Here is an 11,144-nt window from a genome sequence, read left to right as displayed (position 1 = left end):
CTGTCAATCTTACTCAGTCTCTCCTAGCCATTTCTAATCCTTCTTTAACAAACAATTGCTGGCTTTGCGTTTCTCTTTCCTCCAAAATTGCTGAGGACCCGACTTAATGCTAAAAAAATAAAAAGGGGACTCTGTATATTTTTAAATGAAGAGTGTTATTTTTACCTAAATCAATCTGGCCTGGTATATGACAACATAAAAAAAAACTCAAGGATAAAACCCAAAAACTCGCTAGCCAAGCAAACAATTATGCTGGACCCCCTTGGACACTCTCTAATTGGATGTCCTGGGTACTCCCAATTCTTAGTCCTTTAATACCTATTTTTCTCCTTCTTTTATTTGGACCTCATGTCTTCTGTTTAGTTTCTCAATTCATGCAAAACCACATCTAGGCCATCACCAATCATTCTGTACAGATGCTCCCTCTAACAACCCTACACCACCACCCCTTACCCCCAAATCTTTCTTCAGTTTAATCTCTTCCACTCTAGGTTCCCACGCCGCCCCTAATCCCACTTGAAGCAGCCCTGAGCAACATCGCCCATTATCTCTCCATACCATCGCCAAACATTTTCGCCGCCACACTTCATCACCATTTTGTTTTGTTTTTCTTATTAATATAAGAAGACAGGAATAATTAATAATTACTATAAGAAGTCAGGCCTCTCAGCCCAAGCTAAGCCATCATATCCCCTGTGACCTGCATGTATACATCCAGATGGCCTGAAGCAACTGAAGAACTATGAAAGATGACATTCCACCATTGTGATCTGTTCCTGCCCCACCCTAACTGATCAACTGACCTTATAACAATACACCCTCCCCGCCCTTGCGATAACGTACTTTGTGATATTCCCCAGCCCTTAAGAAGGTACTTTGTAATATTCTCCCCCACCCTTAAGAAGGTACTTTGTAATATTCTCCCCCACCCTTAAGAAGGTACTTTGTAATATTCTCCCCCACCCTTAAGAAGGTACTTTGTAATATTCTCCCCCACCCTTAAGAAGGTACTTTGTATATTCTCCCCGACCTTGAGAATGTACTTTGTGAGATCCACCCCCTGACCACAAAGAATTGCTCCTAGCTCCACCACTTATCCCAAACCTATAAGAACTAATGATAATCCCACCACTCGTTGCTGACTCTCTTTTTGGACTCAGCTCACCTGCACCCAGGTGATTAAAAAGCTTTACTGCTCGGATCACGAGGTCAGGAGATCGAGACCATCCTGGCTAACACGGTGAAACCCCGTCTCTACTAAAAATACAAAAAATTAGCCGGGCGTGATGGCGGGCGCCTGTAGTCCCAGCTACTCGGGAGGCTGAGGCAGGAGAATGGCGTGAACCCGGGAGGCGGAGCTTGCAGTGAGCCGAGATCGCGCCACTGCACTCCAGCCTGGGCGACAGAGCGAGACTCCGTCTCAAAAAAAAAAAAAAAAAAAAAAAAAAAAAAAAAAAAAAAAAAAGGAAAAGAAAAAACTGAATGATGCCAGGCATGGTGGCTTTCACTTGTAATCCCAGAACTTAGGAAGGTTGAGGTGGGAGGATCACTTGAGCCTCGGAGGTCGAGGCTGCAGTGATAGCCTGGGTGACAGAGTGAGACCCTGTCTCAGATAAATAAATAAATAAATAAATAAATAAATGATAAGAAAGAGACAGCCATGTGAAAATCTCAGGAAGAACTTTCCAGGTCATTCTGAGATGGGGACAAACTCACCATATTTGAAGTACAGGAGGAAGGCCAACATCAGTGGAATGTGGTGAAGGAGAAACTAGGCTTGTGAATCTTCTTTTTTTTTTTTTTTTTTTTTTGAGATAGGAGTCTCACTACATTGTCCAAGCTGGTCTCGAACACCTGTTTTCAAGCAATCTTCCCACCTCAGGCTCCCAAGTAGCTGGGATGACAGGTGCATGCCCAGCTGTGAGTTTCTGAATCCAAGAGGGCGGTATAAGATAATTGGCAGTAGCTGGCTTTTATTCTGACTAGGGCTTCCTCAGGGCATTTTATATCTCCAAAGCAGGTTGATGAAGTTATTTATTTTCTAAATAAATAAGTAATACATGTTGGGAATTGCTTTTTTAATAAGATAAATGAGAGTCATAGCGTTAATTTGATTTGCATTAAGACACGAGAAATTTGAGTTAGTGACATGATTTGTTATGTCATTCCTGCTTTGATTAAAAATGCACACCCACACATCCATTCATGGCTTGTTCTCAGTGTATCAATTCTTAAATATTGCCACTCTCATGAGTCTTTAGAAGGTAACAAAGCAAGTCCAATCTTGATCTTGGGTGCATAGTCTATTCCCTCCTAATTAGGCTGTACTTAAGTGAACTATTTCGGAAGGGGAAAACAGATTAGTCATACTAAATGCTTCCTTAAAAAATTTCACCATAAAAGAAAGCTCCCACCAGGAGCAGTGGCTTACACCTGTAATCCAAGCATTTTGGGATAATGGGGCAGGAGGATCACCTGAGGTCGGGAGTTCGAAACCAGCCTGACCAACATGGAGAAACCCCGTCTCTACTAAAAATACAAAAATTAGCCGGGCGTGGTGGTGCATGCCTGTGATCCCGGCTACTAGGGAGGCTGAGGTAGGATAATTGATTGAACCCGGGAGGCAGAGGTTGTGGTGAGCCAAGATTGTACCATTGCACTCCAGCCTGGGCAACAAGAGCGAAACTCAGTCTCAAAAAGAAAAGAAAAGAAAGCTCCGTACATCTTACTACTTCTGACACCACACCTTGATTTCTTTCTTACTTGTTTTTTCTTTCTTTTTTTTTTTTTTGGAGACAGACTTTTGGTCTTGTTGCCCAGGCTGGAGTGCAATGGTGCAAACTTGGCCCACTGCAACCTCTGCCTCCCAGGATCAAGCGATTCTCATACCTCAGCCTCCAGAGTAGCTGGGATTACAGGCACATGCCACCACACCCAGCTACTGTTTTTATTTTTAGTAGAGATGGGGTTTCACTATGTTGGCCAGGCTGGTCTCGAACTCCTGACCTCTGGTAATACACCTGCCTCGGCCTCCCAAAGTGCTGGGATTGCAGGTGTGAGCCACTGTGCCTGGCCGATTTTTTTTTTTTTCCTCTCTGTATCACCATCTGTCTTTCTAGAAAAATGTTTTATTCCTTTTTTTTTTTGGAGGTTAAAATAACTCTCTTTAATATTGCCTTCCTGACCTCCTTTATAAAGATCACTCCCAAGTACAATTCACCTCTTCTGCTGTGGGTCAAACCTGTGTCCATGTGCCCAATTCTCCATTGTGTACGTGATTCACTCCAACATAAAATGTCACAAGCAGCCCCTTTTTCTTCATTCACACAGCTTTGCTGTGAATCTGGCACTTGTTACCTGGATATGTTTCCAAACAAGTATCCCTGTCTCTTTGTCTCCAATTCATCCTTTGAAGTATTGCCAGATTAATTTTTGTCAAATCCTGTTCTGATCATGAACATCCCCTCTAATTCACAGTAATCTGTGTCAATCACTTGTTTGGGGATTTAAAGTTTTTTACAGGATGCATCACATTTCTTATCTAACAGTATCTTTTTTTTATTCTCCAACAGAAACCTTCTGTTTTACCCAGGAGGTTTTCACCTTCCCATAAATACAGTGGGTGTTTTTTACTTCCTTATTGCCTCTATTTGTACTTTTTCCTCATGTAGAAAGTCCACTGCAGTTTTAATTTCCTCAAATCCTTTTTTTTTTTTTTAACAGAGATGGGTTTTCACTATGTTGCTCAGATTGACCTTGAACACCTGGACTCAAGCGATCCTCCGGCTTTGGCCTTCTGAGTAGCTGGAACTACAGGCCTATGCCACCATGCCCAGCTCTCATCTCCTCAAATCCTGTGACCTCTTGGAACCCACTCTGACCCTTGGTTCACAAAAACTTCTCTCTCCTCTGACAGGTAGCACCGGTCAAAGACTTCTTGCGTGGTAAACACTTAGGATAAAGTGCACAGACGATTGCTTGAAAAAACTATGACACAAGTATCATCTTTGTCTTCCAATACCAGAATGATAATGAACCTTCCTATACTTGAAAATAATTAATCAACTCCCCAGAAAGACAAAGGATGAACACCTTTATAATCCTGACCAAAAAGGAAAGGAAGGAAGGAAGGAAGGAAGGAAGGAGAGAGAGAGAGAGAGAGAGGGCGGGAGAGAGAGAGAGAGAGAGAAAGAAAGGAAAGAAAGAAAAGAAAGAAAGGAAGAAAGAGAAGAAAGAAAAGGAAGAAAGAAAAGGAAGAAAGAAAGAATGCCAGGTGCGGTGGCTCACGCCTGTAATCCCAGCACTTTGGGAGGCCGAGGCGGGTGGATTGCCTGAGTTTGGGAGTTCGAGACCAGCCTGGCCAGCATGGTGAAACCTCATCTCTACTAAAAATATACAAAAATTAGCCGGGCGTGGTGGCAGACGCCTGTAATCCCAGCTACTTGGGAAGCTGAGGCCGGAGAATCACTTGAACCTGGGAGGCAGAGGTTGCAGTGAGCCGAGGTCGCACCATTGCACTCCAGCCTGGGCAACAGAGTGAGACTCTGTCTCAAAAAAAAAAAAAAAAGAAGAAAGAAAGGAGTTATCATTTTGAAGATATGAGGCCCCAATCTTTAGGAAAATGGCTCATAAATATAGAAAAGAGAAAGTGTATTTAATGAAAACAAACTCACAGAGGTTACAATGTTGCAAAGGGCTGGTCTGGCCGGGCATGGTGGCTCACACTTGTAATCCCAGCACTTTGGAAGGCCGAGGTGGGTGGATTACCTGAGGCCGGGAGTTCGAGACCAGCCTGGCCAACATGGTGAAACCCCATCTCTACTAAAAATACAAAAAAATTAGGGGCATACAGTGACCTCGGGCGGCGGGTCGCGTCAGCGGGGCATGGCGGCATGGAGCCTGGCCGCAGCAGCGCCTCTGCTCCGCGGGATCTGCGGGCTTCCACTTCACCATGGGATGTTTGACACCCAGACTGAGGGGGAGCTCAGAGTGACCCAAATTCTCAAAGAAAAGTTTCCACGAGCTACAGCTATCAAAGTCACTGACATTTCTGGAGTTGTGGGACGATGTATGAAATTAAAATTGAATCAGAAGAATTTAAGGAGAAGAGAACTGTCCAGCAGCACCAGATGGTTTATCAGGCACTAAAAGAAGAAATCAAAGAGATGCATGGATTGCGGATATCTACCTCTGTCCCCAAACTCTGACCACATCCTGGCTGCATAGATGCTGCTGCTTAAGACCTTGGATGAACTTGACTGACATCATTCTTCCCTAAGCATTCACCAAAAAATTTATATATTTTGCTCATATACATTTCCATATTATAATTATAGAACATGTATAATCTATTTAGATGTTAATTTAAAGGAAACAAACAACTGAAAAAAAATACAAAAAATTAGCTGAGTGTTGTGGCACATACCTGTAGTCCCCGCTACTTGAAAGGATGAGGCAAGAGAATTGCCTGAGCCGGGGATGCAGAGGTTGCAGTGAGCTGAGATTGTGCCACTGCACTCCAGCCTGGGCAATGGAGCGAGACTCTGTCTCAAAAAATAAGTAAATTAATTAGTTAAAAGTGCATTATGCTGAGTGAGAAAACCCAGTCTCAAAGGTTATATGCCTTATGATTCCATTAATATTACATTTCTGAAGTGGCAAAATTATAGTAACAAAGAACAGATCAGAAGTGGCCAGAGAGGCCAGGCGTGGTGGCTCATGCCTGTAATCTCAGCACTTTGGGAGGCTGAGGTGGGCAGATCACCTGAGGTCAGGAATTTGAGACCAGCCTGACCAACATGGCAAAACCCCATCTCTACTAATAGTAAAGTACAAAATTAGCTGTGCATGGTGGCACGCACATGTAGTTCCAGCTACTCAGAAGGCTGAAGCAGGAAAATCGCTTGAGCTCAGGAGATGGAGGTTGCAGTGAGCCGAGGTTGCGCCATTGCACTCCAGCCTGGGAAACAGAGGGAGACTCCATCTCAAAAAAAAAGAAAGGCAGGGCGCAGTGGCTCATGCTTGTAATCCCAGCACTTTGGGAGGCTGAGGCGGGTGGATTGCCTGAGGTCGGGACTTCAAGACCATCCTTGCTAACACGGTGAAACCCCATCTCTACTAAAAATACAAAAAATTAGCCAGGTGTGGTGGCACACACCTGTAGTCCCAGCTACTCGGGAGGCTGAGGCAGAAGAATTGCTTAAACCTGGGAGGCGGAGGTTGCAGTGAGCCAAGATCGCACTACTGCACTCCAGCTTGGGCAACAGAGTGAGACTTCGTCTCGAAAAAAAAAAAAAAGAAGTATTAAAGGAAAAAAGTGGTGTGTGTGTGTGTGTGTGGTTGTCTGAGGGAGAGAGAGTTAAATTCCAAAGACTCCAGACAGAGGACAGTACATTTTTCTCCTGGTGATCTTCAGAAAAAAAAAAAAATTGATTTCAAAGCCTTTGCTAATTCTTCATGCTGCTGATGGTAGAGACTAGGTATAAATAGCTGTTTTGTTTTGCTAAGTAAAGCATCGCAAATAATTTTCTTGTTAGTGCAAAGATCTGGAGAGCCCAAATTATTTTCTTCATTGTGTGCAGAAGTCATCTTTGAAAATTATTTTTGTGTTTGGGAAAATGTGTGTTGTTCTTAGTTTGGATTTGAACTTCATCATCGCTGAGAATTATTGCTCATCTGTGCTTGGGGTGTGTGTGTCTGTGTGTGTGTGTGTGTGTGTGTGTGTGTGTGTGTGATTTGCCCAAGGCCTATCCATAGGAGACAAGAAGTCCCTAGAGAAAATAAAGGGGCATGCTTTTCCCTCACACTGCCAGAGAACAAAGAGGATGCTCTCTTTTGTTAAATGCCTGTTTGTCTGTTTCCCATTTGAAAGATTGGAGCCTGGCCAACGTGGCAAAATCCTGTCTCTATCAAAAAATACAAAAATTAGGCCAGGCGTGGTGGCTCGCGCCTGTAATCCCAGCACTTTGGGAGGCAGAAGCGGGTGGATCACTTGAGATCAGGAGTTTGAGACAAGCCTGGCCAACATGGTGAAACCCTGTTTCTACTAAAACTATGAAGAAAAAAAAAAAAAAAAAAGGCCAGGCATGGTGGTGCACACTTGTAATCCCAGCTACTCTGGAGGCTGAGGCAGGAAAATCACTTGAACCTGAGAGGCAGGGGTTGCAGTGAGCGGAGATCGTGCCACTGCACACCAGCCTGGGTGACAGAGTGAGACTCCATTTCAAAAACAAAACAAAAGAAAAATTAGCCGAGCGTGGTGGCACATGCCTGTAGTCCCAGCTACTCAGGAGGCTGAAATGGGAGAATTGGTTGAACCTGGGAGGTAGAGGGTGCAGTGAGCCAAGATTGTGCCACTGCACTCCAGCATGGGCAACAGAGTAAGGCCCCATTTCAAAAAAAAAAAAAAAAAATTGGATTGCTTATTTTTTTTCTTATTGATTTAAAGGGGTGTTTTATATATTCTGAATGGAAGACTTTGGATTTATGTATTTCACATGTCTTCTATCAGTCTATGGCCTTCCTTTCACTCCCTTAATGGAATCTTATGATGAAGATAAGTTTTTAATTTTAATGAACGTCAAATTTTCACTCTTTTCTTTATGGTTAGTACTTTTGCATGGAGTCTAAACAATATTTTCGCTAACTTAAAGTATTTATATAACAGTTGCCTCGGCCGGGCATGGTGGCTCACGTCTGTAATCCCAGCACTTTGGGAGGCCAAGGCAGGTGCATCACTTGACGCCAGGAATTCGAGACCAGACTGGCCAACATAGTGAAACCCCATCTCTGCTAAAAATACAAAAATTAGCCGGGTGTGGTGGCGCACGCCTGTAATCCCAGCTACTTGGGGGGCTGAGGCCCGAGGATCGCTTGAACCTGGGAGGCGGAGGCTGCAGTGAGCCGAGATCATGCCCCTGCACTCCAGCCTGGGCGACAAAGTGAGACTCTGTTTCAAAAACAAAAACAAAAAACAGTTGCCTTTATAGACTCAGGATATACTCTCTATGACCTACCAGCCTTTGGGTTCAGTACTGAGGACTCAGCACTCTGTATTTGGTGGTGGAGAATGATTCTTCTCTCTGTTTCTAGATCATTCTGTTTTCAAAAGCTAGGCCTAAAAGCTTTCAGAAAAGAGCAGTAATCAAAATCATTGACACACTATTCAGCAGTAGTATTCATCAATCAGAATGAACATGGTCATAAGCAGCCTGTACTAGTGAAACAGCAACATCATCAACCTTGCTTATAGGAAATGAAAGTCATTTACCCATGATCCAATTTCTTTAAATCTGCCTCAGTTATGTGGGCTGTGGCTGTGACTACTGTAAACAAAAAAGAGCTGAGACAGGTTCAATCAATTAAGAAGTTTATTTTGTCAAGTTTAAGGACATGCCTGGAAGAAATAAACAAGAAATCACACAGTCTGTGGTCTGTGCCTTTCTCCAAAGATGATTTTGAGGGCTTCAATATTTAAAGGGGAAAAATGGGCTGGAGGGGAAAGAGGAAGTGTATGGTAGTCCACATGTTGCAGGAGAAAAGGAGCAGGGAGGGTAATAGTCAATTATGTATTCATTTCGCTCTAAGTAAATCATAAGTTAGCACTTTACATAAAAGGTGAACACAGAGTAGCTACCTACAGAGAGATTTAACCTTTTATCGGTAGCTATCTGCTTAGGAACAAAAGGAAATACAATTTCTTTTTTTTTTTTTTTTTGAGACAGGGTCTTGCTCCGTCACCTAGGCTGGAATGCAGTGGCGCGATCTTGGCTCATTGCAACCTCCACCTCCCGGGTTCAAGTGATTCTTCTGCCTCAGCCTCCTGAGTTTCGAGGATTACAGGTGTGTACTACCACATCCACCTAAAGGAAAGGCAACTTCTTTTTTTTTTTTTTTTTTTCAGACAGGGTCTCACTCCATCACCCAGGCTAGAGTGCAGTGGTATGATCTCGGCTCACAGCAACCTCCGCCTCCTGGGTTCAAGCGATTCTCCTGCCTCAGCCTCCTGAGTAGCTGGAATTACAGGGGTCTGCCATTGTGCCTGGCTAATTTTTTTTTTTTTTTTTTTTTTTTTGAGACAGAGTTTGGCTTTTGTTGCCCAGGCTGGAGTGCAACGGTGCGATCTCAGCTCACTGCAACCTCCGCCTCCCAGGTTCAAGGGATTCTCCTGCCTCAGCCTCCCAAGTAGCTGGGATTCCAGGCCCATGCCACCACGCTTGGCTAATTTTTGTATTTTTAGTAGAGATGGGGTTTCACCGTGTTGGCCAGGCTGGTCTCGAACTCCTGACCTCAGGAGATCCACCCACCTCAGCCTCCCAAAGTTCTGGGATTACAGGCATGAGTCACCACGCCTGGCCTAAGAATGCTATTTTTTGAAATAGAAAATGTATATTTATATTAGACCAGGAGCTCAGTCCTCAAGTAGGTTCAAAACTCTTTCTTTGTGTTTTTGTTTTCTTGTTTTTTAAGAGACTTTTCTCCGAAAATAAGAAAAAAGAAAAAAAGTTTAAAAAAAGAAAAAAAGGTAAAAAAAAAAAAAAAAAAAGGAAAAAAAGAGTTAAACTTTTCTCCTAGTAAAAATGGCCAAGTAAAATGGCTAAGCTAGTAAAAATAGCTAAGAAGTCCAGAGTTCATTGTTACAAATCATTTACAATGAAGATTCATCTGTTTTTTGGGAGGAGTTTGGGGGGACAGTGTCTCACTCTGTCACCCAGGCTGGAGTGCAGTGGTGCATTTATGGCTCACTGCAGCCTCCAACTCCTTGGCTCAAGCTGTCTTCCTACCTCAGCCTCCCAAGTAGCTCCGTGCGAAGCACTGTGGTGAAAGTGAGGGGAAATACCAAGAGGATTAAGGCACGGTCTCAGTCCTTAAGAAGATTTATACAGGCATAATAGTGATAGAAAACACCGAAGCCCAGCAAAAGAGATTATTTCCAACACGACAGATATGAGAGGGAAGACTTCATGGATGAAATGCAGCTGAACTGGGCTTTGAATGGCTGGAAGCTCAGCATATGGTTATATCCAGCAAGTTTGAAAAACAAAAGAGCTAAATCCAAGACAAAGCACAGGCTAGGTATGAGGACTTTGAAGGAAGTTGTTGCCGAGAAAGGAGTGTGAGTGCAAGCGTATGTGGGGGCGCTGGGGGTGGTATGAGCATCATACAGTAAGATGCAGCTGTACTAATGAAGATTGACTGGAGTTGGATGGTGATGGTCCCTATAGAACATTATGTTGTGGATGTTTGAATCATTAATTTTTTTGGTAATAAAATATGCGTAACATAATATTTATTATTTTAACCATTTTTGAGTATAAGTTCAGTGGCACTAAGTACATTGACATTGTTGTGGAATCACCGTCACCATCCATCCACAGAACATTTCATGAATGGCTTTTTTTTTTTAGACAGTCTTGTTCTGTCACCCAAGCTGGAGTGCAGTGGCGATCTCAGCTCACTGCAACCTCCATCTCTCAAGTTCAAGCAATTCTCATGCCTCAGCCTCCTGAGTAGCTGGGACCACAGGCCCGCGCCACCACGCCCAGCTAATTTTTTAAATTTTTAATAGAGAAGGGGTTTTGCCATGTTGGCCAGGCTGGTCTCAAACTCCTGACCTCAAGTGATCCACTCACCTCGGCCTCCCAAAGTGCTGGGATTATGGGCATGAGCCACCGCACCCGGCCTATGAATGGCTTTTTAACAGAAAGATGAAGGGACCACAGGTGACTACATCATTCTAGTAGCAGCATACAGAATTAACTGAATTGTCCCAATTTATTTATGGGAAAGGTGAGAGAGGAGGCAGGGGATGAACTAAGAGGTTATTGTAAGACACTTGGTGCCAGGAGAGTAGTTCCCACAGTGAAAATTAAAGAGGGGACAGCTATGCTAGGTGTGGTGGCGTGCGCCTGTAGTCACGGCTTGGAGGTTGCAGTGAGCTCAGATCGCACCACTGCACTCCAGCCTGGGGGACAGAGTGAGACCCTGTCTCAAATAAACAAACAAAACAAAACAAAAAACCCATCATTACCACCACAAAATAAAAACAATATTGTGAATTAGCTATCAGTATCCCCATTTTCAAGATGAGAAGCTGAGGATGAGGCCTGTGGTGTATGGAGCATGCTTAAAGTTGCACAGTAAGT

General features: G+C 43.6%; 1 pseudogene; it reads left to right on the top strand.

Moving 5' to 3' along the window:
* The first annotated feature begins 2,611 nt into the window (after nucleotides 1–2,611).
* LOC129397811 (bolA-like protein 3) lies at nucleotides 2,612–5,797 on the top strand (annotated as a pseudogene).
* Nucleotides 5,798–11,144: the final 5,347 nt, after the last annotated feature.

This window comes from Pan paniscus, chromosome 4 (genome assembly GCF_029289425.2).
Source record: "Pan paniscus chromosome 4, NHGRI_mPanPan1-v2.0_pri, whole genome shotgun sequence".
Classification (NCBI taxonomy): Eukaryota; Metazoa; Chordata; class Mammalia; order Primates; family Hominidae; genus Pan; species Pan paniscus.
This window is presented reverse-complemented; position numbering and strand designations above follow the sequence as displayed.